The sequence below is a fragment of the Theropithecus gelada genome, chromosome X (genome assembly GCF_003255815.1).
Source record: "Theropithecus gelada isolate Dixy chromosome X, Tgel_1.0, whole genome shotgun sequence".
Taxonomy (NCBI): Eukaryota; Metazoa; Chordata; class Mammalia; order Primates; family Cercopithecidae; genus Theropithecus; species Theropithecus gelada.
Genome location: NC_037689.1, coordinates 67,802,588 through 67,824,430, shown reverse-complemented (window position 1 = coordinate 67,824,430; position 21,843 = coordinate 67,802,588). Strand labels below are relative to the sequence as shown.

The 21,843-nt window shown below is 35.5% G+C and overlaps 1 protein-coding gene across 2 annotated transcripts in view; it reads left to right on the top strand.

The window, feature by feature from the left end:
• Positions 1–21,843, top strand: part of DACH2 (dachshund family transcription factor 2) — a 670,017-nt gene that overhangs the window by 61,802 nt on the left and 586,372 nt on the right. The gene's annotated exons all lie outside the window — the stretch shown is intronic.

Here is a 21,843-nt window from a genome sequence, read left to right as displayed (position 1 = left end):
ATCTGATCCTTGACAAAGCTGACAAAAACAAGCAATAGGAAAAGGACTCCCTATTCAATAAATGATGCTGGGATAACTGGCTAGCCATATGCAGAAGACTGAAGCTAGACCCCTTCCTTACACCACATACTAGAATCAACTCAAGATGGATTAAAGACTTAAATGTAAAACCCAAAACTATAAAAACCCTGGAAGAGAACCTAGTCAATACAATTCTGGACATAGGATCAGGCAAAGATTTTATGCCAAAGATGCCAAAAGCAATTGCAACAGAAGCAAAAATGTACAAATAGGACCTAATTAAGCTAAAGAGCACAACAACAACAAAAAACTATCAACAGAGTAAACAGAGAACATACAGAATGGGAGAAAATTTTTGCAAACAATGTGTCTGACAGTTGTCTAATATACAAGGAACTTAAAGAAATTTACAAGATAAAAGAAAACAATCCCATTGAAAACTGGGCAAAGGACATGAACTTTTCAAAAAAAAAAAAAAAAAAAAGACATATATGAGGCCAACAAGCATATGAAAAAAGCTCAAAATCAGTGATCATTAGAGAAATGCAAATCAAAACCAAAATGAGATACCATCTCATACCTGTTAGAATGGCTATTATTAAAGAGTCAAAAAATAACATGCTGGCAAGGTTGCAGAGAAAGAGAAATGGTTGTACGTTACACAATGTTTGTGGGAGTGTAAATTGGGTCAACTATTGTGGAAAGTATTGTGGCAATTCCTCAAAAACCTAAAAACAGAAATACCCTTTGACCCAGCAATTCCATTAGTTGGTATATACCCAAAGGTATACAAATCATTCTATAATAAAAACACATGCATGCATCTGTTCATTGCAGTGCTTTTCACAATAGAAAAGACGTGGCATCAACCTAGATGCCCATCAATGATTTGATTGGATAAAGAAGATGTGGTAAATAAATACCATGGAATAGTATGCAGTCATAAAAAAGAATGAGATTATGTCCTTTTCACGAACATGGCTGGAGCTGGAGGCCATTATTCTTAGCAAACTAACATGGGAAGAGAAAACTAAATACCACATGTTCTCACTTATAAGTGGGAGCTAAATGATAAGAGCTTATGAACACAAAGAAGGAAACAACAGACACCAGGGCCTTCTTGAGGGGGGTGGGTGGGAGGAGGGAGAGGATCAGGAAAAATAACTAATGGGTACTAGAATTAATACCTGGGTGATTAAATAATCTGTACAGCACACCCCCATGACACAAGTTTAGCTATATGACAATCATGCACGTGTACCCCTGAACTTAAAATAAACATTAAAAAAGAAAAAAGTGACAAATGTCATTTTATGCATTTAGTTAAAACTTATTTTCTCAGTTGTTGTTGTTGTTCATCGTAAAATACCTAATCTGTTTATTGCAGTCTCTTGAGTCACTTTTAAACAGAGTAGCCATCAAATATTTAATGGCTGTTAATGTTAAATGTTTAACAAGAAAAAGTTTATAGAATGAAAATAAAAAATATAGACTGGTAAGTAAGATATAAAACTTATTCAGTAGAACTCAGCTTTACTAGATTAACGTATATTTTATTTGGGTAGGCTAAGAGTAATCCTACCATTATCTCTATTAAATTCAGTCTAAATGTATACAACTTGGCAAGTGCTTGCTATGATTTTACCTTCTTCAGACTAAAAGTATACTTCCTTCTAGTAAGAGTCAAATGATGAAGGTTCTAGTTTGACCCTCTCCTTTTAACTTCCTGTGTGACATTAAGCCAAGTCACTTATCCTTTCTCAGCCCTATTTATATATAAAAGAGGAATTATAACCGCCTTACTTGCTTCCCTAAGTAGATGGAAAAATTGAGTAAAAATTGTGAAAATTTGTTTGCAAAGTATCAATGTATATTTTTTATTTGTTTTATTCCTGCCTTCACTAGATTATGAGCTACTTTAAGACAGAAACCGCATTTTATTGTCTTATCCTAATTTTCATTTATTAAATACTGGTAACAGAAAGATTAATAATGGTATCAATTCTGGAAGAGCATACACTTTATTATATGGGAGGATGGAGGAGGGGATTAAGTGGGAATGGCAGACAAATGTTCAACCAACTATAATGCTATAGACCTATGTAACAGAGGCATATAAAAATACAAGAAAGGGCCATTGAAACAGAGATGGGAAAGTTATTGATTCTGACTTGTGGGAATCATATTGTTTCTCAGAGGAGATGACTTTAGAAGCTGTACCTGAAGCATAGGTAGGATATTTTTTCAAAGTCGGAAACAGAGGGGATTCTAAGCAGAGAGAAGAACCTGGAGAAAGTACAGATGTGTAGAAGTACTTTGCATTTTCTGGAAAGACTGAGTAATTTGGTATTATTGAGGTGAAGGGTAAATGCCTGGGGAACTGGCTTGAGAAGATCCCAGAGAAGCTGGCTACGCTTACGTTTTTAGAAGCTTGGAGAAAATATTCTCAGAAGAAAGATTGGTTAGAGGAAAAGGAGACCAGAGGCTGGGGGATTATCTAGAAGGCTGCTGTAGTTCTCCGTAATCCTCAAAGAGATTTTGAGGATTTGGCAGTGGCAATGGGAATGAAGAAGGGATTTGTTTGAGAACTATTGCTGAAATAACATTGACGAGATTTGGTGATTGAAAGAATAATCTAAGACAGCAAAAATGAACATTTTCAGCTCTTGTGACTCAGAACCACGCACATTGCCTTGTACATAGGAAGAAACTATTAAATTGTCTAATCTGTTTGATTAAAGCTCTTTGCTAGGAGCACATATTAATAATATTATCATAAAGTTAAGGCTTTAATTTCTTTTCTAGGCTGCCATTCCAGTAACATTTGGGAGCATTAAATTCACTATTAAATGATTTTTAAGGTCTCTAAGGGCAAGAAAACAATTCTGTTTTTCAAGTGAAAGCATAAAGAATTTATAGATTGGCTTTCTTGTTATTGAAGACAGAGAAATATAGATATTCAAAAACTTGCTACTTGCTATCATTTCAACAAAATTGGGTTGAAGTTTATGTTTTCAGTATACTTAGTAAAAGGGCTTACTATACAGAGTTATAGTAACTTTAATTAAAAGATTGCATTTGTAAAAAATTTAATTACCTTAGGTAATTCTCAACAAAGGCCTCTGAAGTTGACTGAAAATATGTTATCATACCCAAATGGTAGCTGAGAACGCTGATGCTTAAAAAAGTGAAATCACTTGTCTAAGTATGACAGCTAGTAAATTCCAGTGTCAGGAATTGCCTTCATCTTTTTTTCTCAAATTGACTTATTTATTTTTTACATTGATGTATAAAAGTGTATGTATTTATCATGTACAACACAATGTTTTGAAGTATGTATACAATGTGGATAATAGCTAAGATGTGGAAGCAACCGAATTGTTTATCAACAGATGAATAGATTTTAAAAATCTGGTGTATATCAACAATGGTATAAAATTCAGCTATAAAAATAACATTTTCTGTTTGTAACAACATGGGTGAATCTGGAGGACATGCCCCCATCTTTTGATTTCAATTTTTGATCGAGACCCAGGAATATGATTTTCTACCAGGCTCCTCAGGTTACTCTTCAACAGACAGCACTTGAGGATCATTACATTGTAAACTAAACTTGGGAGTAAAAGACAAGAATAGAGTCTGGGAGAAGAGTTATCTAAAATAGAAGTAGGTATCTACGGGATTGTAATGGGATTGTAGAGGACTGTAGGGTAGAGTCTGGGAAACATGGAGAAAGAGTTAAACTTCTAAGCCCTTAACCCAATTCCTGAGTTCAGAAACATGGGGCAGTGGTTGTGGTGGTAGTACTGCTGTCTTTTTTGTTATTATTTGTGTATTTAAGCCAACATCAAATTAAGCAGAAGTAGAGCAAATTTAAGTATAAAAACTATCTGTCCTCCCTTACTTGAACCTAATGGTGAAAATGTGTTCATAACTTCCCTGGTGAAAGTCAAAATGCATATCTTGCAGCAAAATATAAGTTCCAAGAAGGCAAGATCTTTGCCTGCTTTCTTCATTGTTCTCTCCTCAGAACCTGGAACCATGTCTGCTGCAGACCATGTACTACAAAATATTTACGGAATCAAATTTCCAGTGGAAAGGCGTGTTTTAATGTACCCTTTGTTCTTGTTGCTAAGAAATGATGTAATTGAAGTCTTAAAAGGCTAAGATATCAGAACATAACATAAAAGCAATAGTTGTTTGGTTGCATTGCTGTTTATTGAACTTCCATAAGTACTCCCCAAGACTGGGCTGAGTATTGTTTGGAAAGGCATGATCTTAGTGACTGTTGGGTCTTTTTGAAATAGAACTATTACTCCAGGTACATTATACACTAAATAGACCTTTTTGAGCTGGCCTAGGGATATTACATTTAGAATGAGTTGCGTCAATTTACTTGCAATTTAGGAAAAGTGGTAAATCGATGTTCAGGGGATTATTATGAAATTATCTGAAAGATGTTTGTACCTTGGTGAGATTTAATTTTTACTAATTTTTTGATGATACTAATTATGATCCTTGTGTATTTATTCCAAGGGCCTTTTATCCATGATCTGATTTATATTGGTATTCACAGCAGCAGCTCAATCATATGGAAGATATTATTCCTATTTTATAGATGGTATTTGAGACTCAAGGAGCTAAAGCAAGGCACATCAAATTGCTTCGATGAGGTAAAGTCACAGGGCTGGGTTCACATCATTTAATTACTTTGAAAATTTAAAGTAAAAAATATAAATTCAGAAACACTTTTCAAATTGTAGTTAAAGCAATAATTGATAAGAGTACAGTTAGAATAATTTGCTGCTTAGCACAAGTCCAACAATATAATAGAAGATAATAATTAAAAATAATTAAAAGTGAAGAATATAATTTCCAAACATGTTCACATGTCTTATTTCACTGAATTCTTGAAATAATGTCTATTTTATAAGGGTAAGGAAACTGACTTTCACAGGAAACAAATGACTTACCCAGGGCTATATAACTGGAAAGAGTTGTTCTGCTTCTATAAAATATATTTCTCCAAGTGTGCCCAATAGAAAATGAGTTTTGAAGATTTTGAAAGGTTTCTCCCATCCCCTCCAGAATAAGAAGTTTTATTTTCAAATATGCCTAAGAAACAGAGTCAACTTCCTTCCTTCCTTCCTTCCTTCCTTCCTTCCTTCCTTCCTTCCTTCCTTCCTTCCTTCCTTCCTTTCTTCTTCTTTTATTTTAAGACAATGTCTTGCTGTCACCCAGGCTGGAGTGCAGTGGCATGATCATAGCTCACTGCAACCTCAACCTGCTGGGCTCAACCCATCCTCCCTCCTCAGCCTCCCCAGTAGCTGGAACTACATGCATGCACCACCATGCCTGGCTATTTTTTCTTTTGTACATTTTAGTAGAGATGAGGTTTGGCTATGTTGCCCAGGTTGACCTCGAACTCCTGAGTTCAAGTGATCCTTCTGCCTGAGCCTCCCAAAAGTGCTGAGATGACAAGCGTGAGCCACCCGTCCCAGCCTAAGATGTGGTTTTCTATGTTCAAATGTTTGTAACTGAGTTATAACGTATGACCTACTGCCTACTCCAAATCAATAGCTTTCATGCTTTGCAAAGTGCTTTGATATATATTCTATCACTGACTTTTCATAAAACTCGAGAGTTAAGTAGAGCAGACTTTTCTCTCATTTTATAGGGAAGGGAAATGACTTACTTGGAGGTCTACCACTAATAAATGAATAGCAGAACTAGTGCAATCTTCACTATATGTGCAGACAACCAAACCCTGATCAATCCCTTGCTAGGAAGCTGTCCCTGATGAACTACACTCATGTTATCATTCTGTTCAGTCAGTATTACATATGAATTTGCACTCTTTGGTATATACATGCAGCCTGTTTTTAGGTCATTTTCACTGGGGCATGGTCCAAAAGGGGGAAAAAAAAAAAAAAGAAACTAAGCTTACTTGTTTTTCAACTCCTCTCCTAGTTAGTGTTCTGTTGGCACATGGTGAAGAATGTGCTTCCCTGAGAATCTTTGATACTTGATGATGGTTGTGTCTGAGTCTGTTTAGGACCTTGCGCCCTTGCATCGCCTGTCTAAATGAACACTGTTGATAAAGTACATACTGCATTTGTAAAATGTACAATGATTTGTACACTTATCTGCTGATAGAATAAAATACAAATGTATTCATTTGACTTACAAGGAAAGCATCATGATACAGTAGAAAGATACCAGAAGCCAGACTAGAGTCAGAAGACCCTAGTTCAAGTCATGGCTCCCAAATTTACAAATATGTAGCTATGGCAAAGTCATTTAGCCTTGCTAAATCTCTTTCTTCATCTGTAAATGGGAAAAATAATAGCCTTCTGTTTGCTTCATTGAGTGTAAACTGTCTTATTTTCTTCAGAGTTTTACAATCTGGAAGCCCATCTTTGGATTCTACCCCACCATAGTTTCCAAACCTAGAGGGTTGCCCACACATGAACTTGATGTCAGGAGCCTGAAGAGGCTAATGCACTTTCATAACATGGGATTTTTGTTCCCATAATTTTGGAGGGAAAGTAAGTTGCATTATTGGGTAAGCACCTTAAATCATTTTTTGTAATACATTTTTAAATTGATAATGTTATTTCTTAACATTATAAAGCAGTGATTCTCAAACTTAGGAGAACATTATAGACTGGAGGGAGCTTGTTAAATAGTATACATTTTCAAGTTTCACCTAAAGGTTCCATGGTTTTGGGTGGGAGAGTCACTGTTAGAAACCCTGTTTCAATCATGAAGAATCCCCTGAACAGATATGCAAAATAAAATGACTTATGAAGATTAGTCAGGCACAGATACAAGTTCCCTGTTCTGGGTCCATTATTTTGTGTTTCAGGCCACACTTCCATCTCTGTTGCCAAGAAAGGGAGATATAGATTGGGTGATGTTCTCGTATGTCTCAGAACACAAATCCGTTGTAATCTGGTTTCATGAACTCTACAATCCAATCAGTTTCTGTGCAAATCTATGCATCATATTGCTTTGACACTGGTGCAGGATCATTTTAGTGGATGTATTGCATCCACAGTTGTCAATTTTTTGTTAATAAATCTCTTGTGACTGCAGAATTGACTGGGTGTATACTAAAATATATGTGCACTAAAAATAGATTTTTAGCCTCATTTGTCTTGGTGTGATTATTACACATTGTGTGCCCATATCAAAATATGTTGTGTACCCCATAAATATATACAACCTACTATAAAATAAAAAATAAAAATAAAAAACAGATTTTTAGGATTTTGTTACCCATTGCGATTCTGACAGAAGACAGTAATGAATCTAGAAACTGTCAACAACAAACTTGTGTATTTTAAAATAAAACTATTTTTGTGCATCTATAAACAGACTGAGAAAGAGTATAATTTGGTTTTGCTAATGGGAAAAGACAGTTAATGGGTATTGGGGCTAAAGTTTTGACATAAAACATTTATAATTGAGAATCGTGCTTGTAATGATCTGCTTACAAATCCTAAAAAGGAAGAAAAATACTTATTCATGTTACAAAATAAGTAGCTTTGAGGTAAAAATTTGGATTTAACCATTTTCTATATTATAATACTTATTTCAGCTTTATTTTATTCTATTTTAGTTTTTAATATTTTTCATTTCTATCACTTCATAAAGGCCCTGTAACAGTATATTTGCTTTAGGTTAAAGAAAATAAAAGCAGAAATGCAACACATCCCAGCAGGTTAAGCATTTCAGTCTGCCCTCCATAGTACTTTTTAAGTATGGTAGTGATATTTTGTTACTCAATATTTATATAATTACAATCAGAAAATACTACAGTTTCTAATGTAAGGTATGAATATATCATAAATGTTTCCTGATCACAAGCAATAATAATTTTTTTTTTGAAATTTAACTCCTGGGCAGACAGTGTGTTTTAGAGGACTTTGAAATCTTACTAGGAAAAACATAAAAATGTAGCTTTTATTATCATCACATGGCCATTATAACTGTAAAATTGGTTGTGTTAAGAATTGAAGATCAGGGTTCATGGATTACATTGTCAATTTTGTCATAAACTTCCTATTTAACTGTGAACATCTAACTTCACACCTTTTGTTCTTGAATTTACCTTCTGTAAAATATGGTAATAATGTTTTACTGTGTTATACAGGATGTTATGAAGCTTAACTTTCCTTTTTCAAGATTCCCAAATATAAAGGACCATAAAAAATATTAGCACTATTATTCTGACTGCCATTTTTGTGACCAGTTTTAGCACAGTATGTGTAAATAAATTGAGAAGGTATAGTCTCCTTTTTTCTACTATGTAGTTCAAGAACTTTGCATGTATCTTTCCCTTATATTTCTCATGGACTCAGAGGAACTCATGGACTTGAAGGAAGCATCTTGCACACCCTTTGACTTAAGTTGAAAAATTATTTATTTTATTAATTGAGCAAGCATTTATTGGACACCTACATGCCAGCAATTGCATTTTGTCCTGGAAGTTCAAAAAGTGTATTGTTCCTGTTCCTGCTTTTAGGGGGCTCAAAAGTGTAGATCTCAAGTTTCTTCATCTGAGTCCTTCTGCTATTGCTTTAGGTACAGTGCAGGAACGCAGGATGTTGATAAGACCAAACAAAGCATGTCAGTTGATCATGCCTACTATTCATGATCATGTCTGCTATTTCATAGGCATTAAGCTTTAAGGCACTCACTCTTAGTTTCCATCATTCATCCATTATCTAACTGTGAGACCTTGGGCACATCAGCTATGCTCCTTTGCATCACAGTTTTCTCACCTGTGATCTCTAAGACCTCATTAGTTCTGTTTCTGTGGTTTCTCTCTTCCAGTTATGGATGTGACACTGGTTTGTAAAGGCAAGGAAGTTTGTTTCTTTTGATTAGCCTCATTAGACAATCACGACTGGTGAAGAGTATCGGGGATGCAAGGTCTCCTAACAACCCTTGAGTAAATAACATCTTCCATCGTATGTTAAAGGGAAATGATGAGCTTGGTGATTCTATCTAACCCACCGTAAACACAAACAAACTCTTAAACCAAGTTTGTTGTCTGCTTGAATTGCATTTCCTTAAATTAGAGCAATGAATCAAACTTTGATTCAAATTTTATGAATGAATTTGAATCAAATTTTACTTTGAGGTTATTGTTATGTGTAGTGTTAAGTGAGGCCAGAAATGATACTTTTTATTTTTCAAACAAGGGGCTTTATGTGATTTACTGTACCTTTGTAGTAGGCTGATTTATCTTGCTCAGGATATCCTCATTGTTTGTACTCCTCAGAGTCCTTCGAAAACTCAACGCATGATTTCCATCCCAGTGCAGATAACACAGGCTCCCTAAAAGTTTCAACTTAGAATCTGTGTTTTTCTTTTCCTCCTTCACATGAGTGGAAGGACGCTTGGAGGGAGGAGCTGGCCTCCTACCATTTGCATATCATGGCCCAGCAACTCCATGTTTTAGGCTATTATTTCAAAATCCAATATATTCAAACTTTGGCCTTTGAGAGCAATAATATCAGTACACAGGAACAATAGAGTGATAAATATAGAAATTTCATCAAGGAAAAGACTATATCCTGTCATTTTGAATCAATGTTTAGAAGATGTTCTCAGCATTCACCACCTACTATGGGCTTTAGCTTTGTGCTTATGAGGAAAACAATGATTAGAAAAGAAGGTGACTGTGCTTCTTTCAAATATTACCATGGTGTAACAAAATAAGTTTAATATATGCCAAGAGTGAGCTCCACTAACACTGTGATGATAATTTGATGTGAGTCCCTTTTGAGCCTTGCATAATTGCTGCCATGATAGGTAGTGCAGTGCTGTGAAGAATGGTTTGTGCATAGGCACCCAAAATTTGACTGACCGGCATAACACAACTGTTAAATTTTCTAGTTTTATTTTTCTTCACAGTATTGGTTCCTTTGTTACCATTAAAAATGCCCACTTTGTTCAAAAGCATGATTACTATCTCTGTTTTTTGGAATTACATATTATATCATGATCACAAAAGCGATTTTGTATTAAAATGCATGTACTTTTGCATTTAGGATGTGTATAATTTTTCTGAGTGTGATTACATTCTTTTAAGAATACTAATTTAAAAACCTCCCTCATTTAACCTTGTGAGAGTTTAATTTTTAAAAAATCTCAAAAAGCAAAGGAATTAATTAGTAGTAACTTTATTGTTGTTAGTCTATGGACTTTGGTTCTGCAAACTTATGTTTAACATTTCTTTGATAGTGAATTAAAAGAAAATAAAAGAAAGACAAGAAACACTGACATCAGCTCAAAAGTTTTTTGCTGATTTTTAGTGAAGAAAACTCTCAATGGCTACTAGTCTTCCACCTGCAATCCAGTGTAATAAACCTTCAGTGAAGAAGTCAAATTCTAGGAGAAAAAAAGTTGGAAGCCCACACTTACACCATAAAACCTTGTTTATGACAACCATCAGTCTTCTGAGATATGCCCCACAATGGGATTTGGTAAAGCCATTACAAGGTGCCGTATGAGTTCCATTTGCCTACAGTAAATAGAATGTCAGAAGTGTCAGGGGGAAATAAATATTGGGCTGGTTAAAAGGGAGCAGAGATGGTTCAAAGCATCATTGAGAGGATTGATTTATCTGGCGCGCTGTAATGACTGCAGATGTGGATCTGTTATTCTAGATGAGCAATGAATTTGATGAGCTGATAACACAGGGCCAGAGAGGCCTGGTTTTAATTACTGATGAGGAATTTATTTGTGAAGCACTGTGATTTACTGAGGGTTTGTTCTGTTATTGACAGGTGACCTTGGGGCTTTTCTTTTCTGATGAGCCACAGAAAAGGAGCTTTTAAAAGAAATAATCAAACAGAAACTATTTTATCTGTACTTAGAATACAATGAAGTCATTTGAGACACATTGTTGGAGTGGGAGCTACGTTCCTGCTCACACAAAAAGTTTGCCACCCTGGGTTTTTGCTTAAAAATTACTGCTGATTTCTACTCTTAAGTGTATTTATATGTTTTCCTTTTAAGCAAGACTTATTTCTGTGACTAGATATTGGTATCTATTTGTATGCTTCTGTCATTAATGTAAACTGTTGAAGCAGAATTGGAGGAAACCTTGGGATGTCAAGCATAGCTGGCTCATTAAATAATAGCTAATTTGTGTACTGTGAATTGGGAGTCAGAAGGGAGAATATGACTCTGATATAGTTCTGTTGGTGACGAGCAGTTTCTCATTCTTACAAATGATACAGAAAATCTAAATTAAAGAAAGGAAGGTCAAAAGAAGAGCAATCATTTGTATTCATAGTTTTAACTCTCCTTCAAGTTCAGGAATTTGACAAATGACAAATTTTGGATATTTGTAGTGCTATTTGTATACCTTTTATCTTGGCAAAATATGGTTGATCTGGCAATCCTATGTATTTTCTTTTAAATTTAAATTTGGTACTTTGAGGCTTTCATCTAAAGTATAAATTCAAGTGTGAGTTCCAAAGCATTACTTGTCTATTTTATTTTATATCAACTAGCAGTTTAGAGAAGTGATTCAGACTTTTGTGACAAACATAGTAATTTCTGTATGTGCACTCTGTTAGAGTTGTTTGTACAAAACGTTGAACCAGTTCCTTTTATAGATGGTTTATTGTTTACTAGCTATTTAAAAAGTCACAAAAGAAAAAAAACATCTGGACTTCAAATGTTCCTAGAGAAGACCTGAATTGCATTGAATGGTATTTATGTGTATAAACTACTGTTGTTCGTTTGGGGAGTCAAGAATCCAGTCAATTGGGAGGTTGTCAACTAATTATCTTTTGCAATCTTTGTATTTTACTGCATTTCTTTATTTTGCTCTAATTTTTGAAGAGCTAACAGGCAGTGGCACTGCAGTTTTTGTGAGGATTGCAGTGTTTTCTGCAAAATTATTATACAGCCCAGAATGTTGAAAATCTTTGTGTATATAAATAGACATGAGATTGCTTTGTCTGGATTTGTATGCATGTAAAAACTAATTAAACTATTTTACGTATAGTGTTATTTTATTAACTAGCATTCTGAATGTTTTGGACTGAGACATTTTTATGAATCATAACAAATGTGACTACTTTAGAATGAATGTATGACATAACAAGCACTCTAAATTGTATTATAACATGTACCTAATGTATGTGTTCATGAAACTATGCCATTTTTTTTTTTTATTTATCAAGCCAGGCTGATTGGAATATCTTTAAAACTGAAGTTTAGTAGAGATAAAATAATAATTACAGAAGATTTTGCCTGCCTTTTTGTCTGTATTGTGGTTTTATATTTTTATTGGGGAGACATTGTTTTTCCTTCTTTCATTTTTCTATTGTGGAATTACCACTATAAACTACATGTAAATTTTTATATTATCTCATTAACTAGGAGATTCACTTCTCATCTTGCTAATTTTGAATCGGTTAAGTTCCACTAAACAAATATCAAGTGTGTGTTTTAAGACAATGTGTTCTAAATGCTCTGAAGCTCAAGCAAATTTGTTAAAGGATCAAATGGTTAAAATTACAGTTTCTTTTTTACTGCAACTTTTACCCAGGAGGCACAAAAGTCAGTGCCTTCCTTGAAGCATGTGACTTACTTCCACCATAGAATAAATTTTATTTATCTGCCTCTACATACACTCTTTAAACTCTTCAGTGCAGTATTCTATTAGCATTCTATTAGTCTCCAAAGAAAATAGCAGTATTTAAACTCTCCTAACAGTATTTTGTTAGTATTTATTAGTCTCCAGTGAAAATATAAATAAACGGCATAAATTCCCTTTACTGTGATGAGACTGAGGAATTAAAATTAAATACTTTTAAAAAGTTGACATAGGAAGGGAATGAGCATAATCAAGGGGCCAAGGCTAGACAAAGGAATAAAGGTAGCGTAGGCCCTCGCCTGTGAATTGTGTAGACAATGTGATATTTAATGAACATATCAGAATTTATTTATCGAAACTCGTTATTTAGATACAAATATTTCCCAGTAATACTGCTTCTGCTCATAACAATTTTGAGTCATCCGTTTTTGGAATTATTTTCTAATTATTTCGTTCATCTTTCTAAATATAGTCAGTGGTGGCAGTCCTTGTCCTTTAGGATGGATTATTTTTCATTATAACATCATAAAATTTAGATATTAGTGAAAAGCTGGCAAACTTAAATTATCTATTTTTAAATCTCGTTTTCCTTGACCTTTCTGCAGCCTTTGAAAAGACTGACATTCTTTCCTTCCTTGCCTTCTGTGACAAAATAATATTTTTTCCTCTTTGATTTATTTTAATTTGTTGGGCCCAATTTACTCTCATGTCTAAGGAATAATAAAATTCTGTTCTTGGCTCTCTGTTCTTCTACTTCTTTACTGCCATAAAGAGTTCATGACTTAAACTACCACCTCGTCAGAAATGATCCACAAACTTCAGAAACAATAGCTTCTTTTCTTTCCTGTCTTAAAATTCCAGCTGCCTTCAGTATTGTCTACTTCATGTATCCCAAACTGAACTCAGAATTCCAATCTCTAAATCAGCCTTCATAATTGTTCATATTAATATTAACTGCTCATATAATAAGTATATATATTCTTAAGAATTGTGTATGGCATCTCTATGTTTCCAATTTAAGAATCTCAGGGTTGTCATTCATACTTTCTGACTTTTGACCCCATTTTCAATTATTTACCCAATGTAACCCAAACTTTCCTTTTCAACATTTTTTTTCCAAATTTTCCTCTTTTTATTCCCCTTCCTTATTTTCTATTTCTTGTCAACTCAAACATACCACAACTATAATTCTTTAACAGCCTTCTAAGTGTTTCAGTTTCTTCTTCTGGTTTATCCTTCACATTGCTTCTAGGACATTCATTTTCTTTTTAAAGTTGTATGGTATGATGTTATTCTCCTTAAGAATCTTTAGTAAATCCTTAAGAGACTCTTTAGTTGCCATTAGTATCAAATTTGAACACTTGAGCCAAGTATTCAGTCTTTTCATTTGATTGGTTATCTTCTGTCTATGAAACTTTATCTGACCTTCAGAGTTTTAATTTGCACATCTTCAGTTGTCACCCATGTGACTCACAAATTAATATTTTTCAGTTGGATATGGTAGAAGAAGAATGAAACTGATACATCAAGTTGCTTCGCTTGGCTTCTATCCAATTAAGTGTGGGTGTGTCAGAGATCTCTACAGTGCATGCAGATTACACTTAAATATTGCTAGAATTAAAATACTGCTTAAACAGTGTTCTATCACTATATCACCATTTAAGAGTAGCTGTCTTTGTTTTCCTAGATGAACAATGATATCACAGGTATAGCGTATCCAGACAATTTTTTGGTGTTAGTTCTAGACACCCTTTTATTGTCTGTGTAAGATTCAAAATAAAGAAAATTTAGTATCTTTTATAGCTGTAACCATTTGGGTTCACAATGAAAAACCTGGTGGTTGAGCTGACTGTTCATGCATCTGTTTAGTTGTTTAAAGTAGAAGAAAATACATGGTCATTTGGAACTTGTATCATGTACAAGATAAAGGGAGAAAAACCTAAACCTATTGTATCAAATATGGAGTATATTTTATTCAAGCCATTAGCATTATAAAAAAACAAGGTTGATATTAAATAATGGAGGAAGCATTTGTGATGTCAGGATTGGTATAAGGTACAGAGGGTGAGATAGTTTCCTTTCTCTCTCCCCTTTCTCTGTCTTATTCTTATCTTGCTTACAGTCCTTCCCAGTATACCTATAATCACATTAACTAATTTTTTTCTAATTGGAGACATTTCTTTTCTTCCCTCTCTTTCTCCGCACTTTTTTGGAAATAAGTTACCTATTTGGAAGGCATATAGTTGACAACTTTGATGAACATCTACAGAATATTTGGACCTAAGGAAAAAGTAGAGTTGAATCTCAGGAATTTTTGACCATGTAAGAATTCTTAGTATATTACCTAGAATGGCTGAAGTTTCTTTGGTATCCTCCTTGGGAAGAGTTTGCTAAGTGAAACAAAGATAGTAAGATTGAATGGGCAATAATTTTTAAAAAGCTACGCAAGAGATAGTTCATTTTCCAGTGTTTCAACTGTAGCTCATCATATATAAGCAATGAGTTTACTATCTTATACTGCATAATATACATAGACTATAAAATTGAGGTTCTTTTTGAATAGGTAATGTATGCACGTGTTAAGAAACATTACAAAGGGGCATGACATAAAAAGGAAACCTTTCCTTCCATTGACCCCTGTCTACCAGTTACCTAGTTTCCTCTGATTGAAGTTACATGTATTTGAGTTTGTGCCACTTCAATTCTGAGCACCCGTCTTTTGCTAATTAACTGACTGGCCTGAAAAGAGATTGGTTAGAGTACAAGCTCAAATGCTAGGGTCTTGTCTTCCTGATAGAGGTGAGGGAAATTCTGCTGTTTGCAGTAACAAGATAAGGGCGAGGATAGAGCATTACCCAAATTTCTGCAAAAAAAGAAGGTTGACCTATGTTAGATAGACTCAAAACCTTTTATTATGACAGTTGTAAATGAGCTACAGTTGATTATTAAAGCAATCCTTAGCAACTTTGTTAGTGGTTCTCAGATATGACTATATGGATCTACATTCTATACATAAAAATCTTTCACTATATCCAGTGAGTATTTCCTACATTCCCAAACGAGCAAATCTATATATACCTATCAAACTCTAAATTAAATATATTAATAACTAGTCCAGTAATAAGATGATTTTTTGTGCATGATGGCAACCACCTTTAAATATATCACTGATCTCAAATTTGATACAACATTTAATTATGTATGGACAGATTGTGACTGCCAAATATTAGCATGGAGATACTTTTTTAAAAATTATACTTTAAGTTCTAGGGTACTGTGCACAACGTGCAGGTTTGTTACATAGGTATACATGTGCCATATTGGTTTGCTGCACCCATCAACTCATCAATTACGTTAGGTATTTCTCCTAATGCTATCCCTCCCCCAGTCCCCACCCCCTGACAGGCCTGGGTGTGTGATGTTCCCCTCCCTGTGTCCATGTGTTCTCATTGTTCAGCTCCCACTTCTGAGGGAGAACATGTGGTGTTTGATTTTCTGTCCTTGTGATACTTTGCTTAGAATGATGGTTTCCGGCTTCATTCATGTCCCTGCAAAAGACATGAACTCATCCTTTTTTATGGCTGCATAGTATAGCATGGAGATATGTTTTTTAGGAAATATCCGTATAAATAAACGTTTCATATTTGAGAGATAAATGTTTTTCTGGATACCTGTTTGATAGTTTGTATTTGTGATGAGAGTTACTAATTGAATGCTGAATTCAATAAATTCTGCCCCAGAGACTTTTTAGGAGGTATTTGGGAAAAATGTATATTGTTGAATAAAGAGGAAGACCCCACAATTATATAGCAAGAGTTGTAAACATTGAAAAGAAACATGAGGCTGGGCACCGTGGCTCATGCCTGTAATCCCAGCACTTTGGGAAGCTGAGGCAGGTGGATCACTCAAGGCCAGGAGTTCGAGATCAGACTGGCCAACGTAGTGAAACCTGCCTTTAAAAATACAAATATTAGATAGGCATGGTGACATGCACCTATAACCCCAACTACTCGGGAGGCTGAGGCAGGAGAATCACTTGAACCTGGAAGTCGGAGGTTACAGGAAGCTGAGATAGTGCCACTGCCTCCAGCCTGGGTGACAGAGTGAGACTCCATCTCAAAATTTAAAAAAAAAAAAAAAAGAAGAAGCAAAGAAACAGGAGTGTAATAACTATATAGGGACTCATTTTTTTTTTCAACATGGCATTGAAATACAAAAGTTTACCTTTCAATAATGCATATTAAAAGAAGCATAGAAAGGAACAGAAAGTACATAAAAAGGTAAAAATGAAATAAATATAGCAAGGAAAATGCTGTGTCGTCTGTTATAAACATCCTATTTGAAGAAAAATAGGTTGACTTGCAAATCGCTGTGCTCCATTCTACTTTTCTATTCTTAACCTAATAGGAAAACAATTATGCATCAGGACATCTATTCATTTAATAAAACAATGACCTGTTAGGGAAGTAATGAGCATGCTCTAAATTTATTACTAATAATAAAACTATAGAAAATGTCACTTATCTAAATGTTTGCAATGGTAACTTCAGACAGTGATAAGTAGAAAATGAAACGTTCATTTATTTGAATAGTATACTAGAATTTCAGGGAACATAGTAATACACATATAAAATGCATACAATGTTAATTAAGTCAATAATCAAATCTGGCAGAGAAATATGGGTCTGGATTTGAGAGGGACAGAGAAAGAATTAAAACTATAAAAATAGAAATATTGAGATAATCGGTACATGTATAACTGACAAAAAAGAAACAGTAGTACTTAAGAAAAAGAAACAAAGATTTTATCATTAATAACATTATAGAAGAAATCAGGTAGAGGATGACAGAAATATCATGTAGGAAGCATAAGAAACCAAGTGATTAGAAATTGTAAGGAGAGTGAATACGGATAACAAATGTAATAAAAACTTTGAGGTTACATATCTACAGAATGGGGTCTGATGGTTATAAAAGGGCTTCAAGTGGAGCAGCTGTATTACATGTTGGGCTTACGGGTAGGGTTGCTTAAATGTCTCCTCTCCTGCCTTGCACTTACTCTATCACTCATTCTATCTATTTGCTTTAGTCCAATTCCCTCATTTTACAGATGAGCAAAATGCAAGAGAGAAGGCTAGTGATTGCCCAAGGTCTCATAGTTAGTATAAGGAATAGGCCTGAACATCATACTGTATATTACGGCTATGTTAGTGTGTAAAGCAAAGAAATCAAGAGGGTTATATGAATTTATTGTACCTCAATCTTATTTAAATTTGAAAAGTTACTTAAGTTTTCTTTGATAATTTTATTTAAAAGGCTTATTAATAAATATTTTCCATGTTATACGTGTTTTGTATTATCCTTAGTGATTATTATTTAAATAGTCTCCTCAAAAATAGCTATTAAATTATCTATTAATTTCTTCTCAATAGTTGTAAAATTTTTATCTAAAATTGGTCATCAGAAGCAGGTCTTCTCATTACTGACAATCAGTGAAATTCCACTGTATTGACTGACTTTCAAGTAACTGTTATCAGCACTATCACATTTATTGTATGGTATAATGCTTTCTGGTTATTCTGCATATTAAAGTGCAATGGTTGTTGGTAAAACTCGTGTATAATTACATGAATTTTACAGAACCATAAAGCACAATTCTATGGATTACAAACAGCAGTTTGTGAAATTTTGAAGTTCTCAAACCCCACTTTCTTTTTTTCTTTTTGTGATTTCTCATTGACAGCTGCACATTATATAAGTTGAGATTTTAATTAAGGACAATTGATTTTTATATTGTTTGTATTCTACAATATGTAGCTTAAAATCAAATTTTATTAATAATAATCAATGTTTATGCTTAAAGGGACTACTTCCACAGCTCCACCAATCCTGAATCCTTATCCTTGGGTTGAAATGTGATAGGAGAATATTCAAAGAAATACATACAGGGTTTATCTTCTCTCATTTCTTCTTTGATATCCTGATAAAGCCTAGGAAATAGTTTGAATGTCCACCAAATACACAATCGATAGAAGATGTCTGACCCATTTTTATAGCTTTTCTTTTAATACATAATTTTAGCAATAATTGGTACTATGACTACTAAATGTTAGTTTTCTAATGAACCATGTATACAAACTCAGAACGTGAATGGATGCATTTAGAATATTAGGTCTGTATTTATGTATTACCTTTAAGTGCGAACACTTCATAGAAAATAGATTCACCTGGTATCAATTTCCCAGAAGAAGGTTTATGGTCTCTAGGGAACTTTCCATGGAATTTTTTTTTTATTATGTTGGTTTAGTGCAAAAAGATTGTGACCAAACCACTTTTTAAAAACTTTTATTTTAGCTTCAGGGGTACATGTGAAGGTTTGTTATGTAGGTAAACGTGTCACAGGGGTTTGTTGTACAGATTATTTCATCACCTAGGTATTAAGTCCAGTATCCAATAGTTATCTTTTCTGCTCCTCTCCCTCCTCCCACCCTCCACCCTCAAGTAGACCCCAGTGTCTCTGTTCCCTTCTTTGTATGAACAATGCTTCTAAATAATAATGATTGATAAGTTGAAACATGAATTATGGAAATAATTATTTAATACAACATTATATTATATATAACGTAATAAAGCGGTGTATACGTACGTTTAAAATATTTTCTCGGGGGCGGAGCAAGATGGCCGAATAGGAGCAGCTCCAGTCTTCAACTCCCAGCGCCAGCGACACAGAAGACCGGTGATTTCGGCATTTTCAACTGAGGTACTGGGTTCATCTCACTGGGGAGTGCCGGACGATCGGTACTGGTCAGCTGCTGCAGCCCGACCAGCGAGAGCTGAAGCAGGGCGAGGCATTGCCTCACCTGAGAAGCGCAAGGGGGAAGGGAATCCCTTTTCCTAGCCAGGGGAACTGAGACACACAACACCTGGAGAATCGGGAAACTCCCACCCCAATACTGCGCTTTGAGCAAACAGGCACACCAGGAGATCATATCCCACACCTGGCCGGGAGGGTCCCACACCCACGGAGCCTCCCTCATTGCTATTACAGCAGTCTGTGATCTACCGGCAAGGCAGCAGCGAGGCTGGGGGAGGGGCGCCCGCCATTGCTGAGGCTTAAGTAGGTAAACAAAGCTGCTGGGAAGCTCGAACTGGGTGGAGCTCACAGCAGCTCAAGGAAACCTGCCTGTCTCTGTAGACTCCACCTCTGGGGGCAGGGCACAGAAAACAATAACAAAGCAGCAGAAAGCTCTGCAGACGCAAACGACTCTGTCTGACAGCTTTGAAGAGAGCAGTGGATCTCCCAACACGGAGGTTGAGATCTGAGAAGGGACAGACTCCCTGCTCAAGCGGGTCCCTGACCCCTGAGTAGCCTAACTGGGAGACATCCCCCACTAGGGGCAGTCTGACACCCCACACCTCACAGGGTGGAGTACACCCCTGAGAGGAAGCTTCCAAGGCAAGAATCAGACAGGTACACTCGCTGTTCAGAAATATTCTATCTTCTGCAGCCTCTGCTGCTGTTACCCAGGCAAACAGGGTCTGGAGTGGACCTCAAGCAATCTCCAACAGACCTACAGCTGAGGGTCCTGACTGTTAGAAGGAAAACTATCAAACAGGAAGGACACCTACACCAAAACCCCATCAGTACATCACCATCATCAAAGACCAGAGGCAGATAAAACCACAAAGATGGGGAAAAAGCAGGGCAGAAAAGCTGGAAATTCAAAAAACAAGAGCGCATCTCCCCCGGCAAAGGAGCGCAGCTCATCGCCAGCAACGGATCAAAGCTGGACGGAGAATGACTTTGACGAGATGAGAGAAGAAGGCTTCAGTCCATCAAATTTCTCAGAGCTAAAGGAGGAACTACGTACCCAGCGCAAAGAAACTAAAAATCTTGAAAAAAAAGTGGAAGAATTGACGGCTAGACTAATTAATGCAGAGAAGGTCATAAACGAAATGAAAGAGATGAAAACCATGACACGAGAAATACGTGACAAATGCACAAGCTTCAGTAACCGACTCGATCAACTGGAAGAAAGAGTATCAGCGATTGAGGATCAAATGAATGAAATGAAGCGAGAAGAGAAACCAAAAGAAAAAAGAAGAAAAAGAAATGAACAAAGCCTGCAAGAAGTATGGGATTATGTAAAAAGACCAAATCTCCGTCTGATTGGGGTGCCTGAAAGTGAGGGGGAAAATGGAACCAAGTTGGAAAACACTCTTCAGGATATCATCCAGGAGAACTTCCCCAACCTAGTAGGGCAGGCCAACATTCAAATNAAGGGATGTAAAGGACCTCTTCAAGGAGAACTACAAACCACTGCTCAGTGAAATAAAAGAGGACACAAACAAATGGAAGAACATACCATGCTCATGGATAGGAAGAATCAATATCGTGAAAATGGCCATACTGCCCAAGGTAATTTATAGATTCAATGCCATCCCCATCAAGCTACCAATGACTTTCTTCACAGAATTGGAAAAAACTGCTTTAAAGTTCATATGGAACCAAAAAAGAGCCCGCATCTCCAAGACAATCCTAAGTCAAAAGAACAAAGCTGGAGGCATCACGCTACCTGACTTCAAACTATACTACAAGGCTACAGTAACCAAAACAGCATGGTACTGGTACCAAAACAGAGATATAGACCAATGGAACAGAACAGAGTCCTCAGAAATAATACCACACATCTACAGCCATCTGATCTTTGACAAACCTGAGAGAAACAAGAAATGGGGAAAGGATTCCCTATTTAATAAATGGTGCTGGGAAAATTGGCTAGCCATAAGTAGAAAGCTGAAACTGGATCCTTTCCTTACTCCTTATACGAAAATTAATTCAAGATGGATTAGAGACTTAAATGTTAGACCTAATACCATAAAAATCCTAGAGGAAAACCTAGGTAGTACCATTCAGGACATAGGCATGGGCAAAGACTTCATGTCTAAAACACCAAAAGCAACGGCAGCAAAAGCCAAAATTGACAAATGGGATCTCATTAAACTAAAGAGCTTCTGCACAGCAAAAGAAACTACCATCAGAGTGAACAGGCAACCTACAGAATGGGAGAAAATTTTTGCAATCTACTCATCTGACAAAGGGCTAATATCCAGAACCTACAAAGAACTCCAACAAATTTACAAGAAAAAAACAAACAACCCCATCAAAAAGTGGGCAAAGGATATGAATAGAC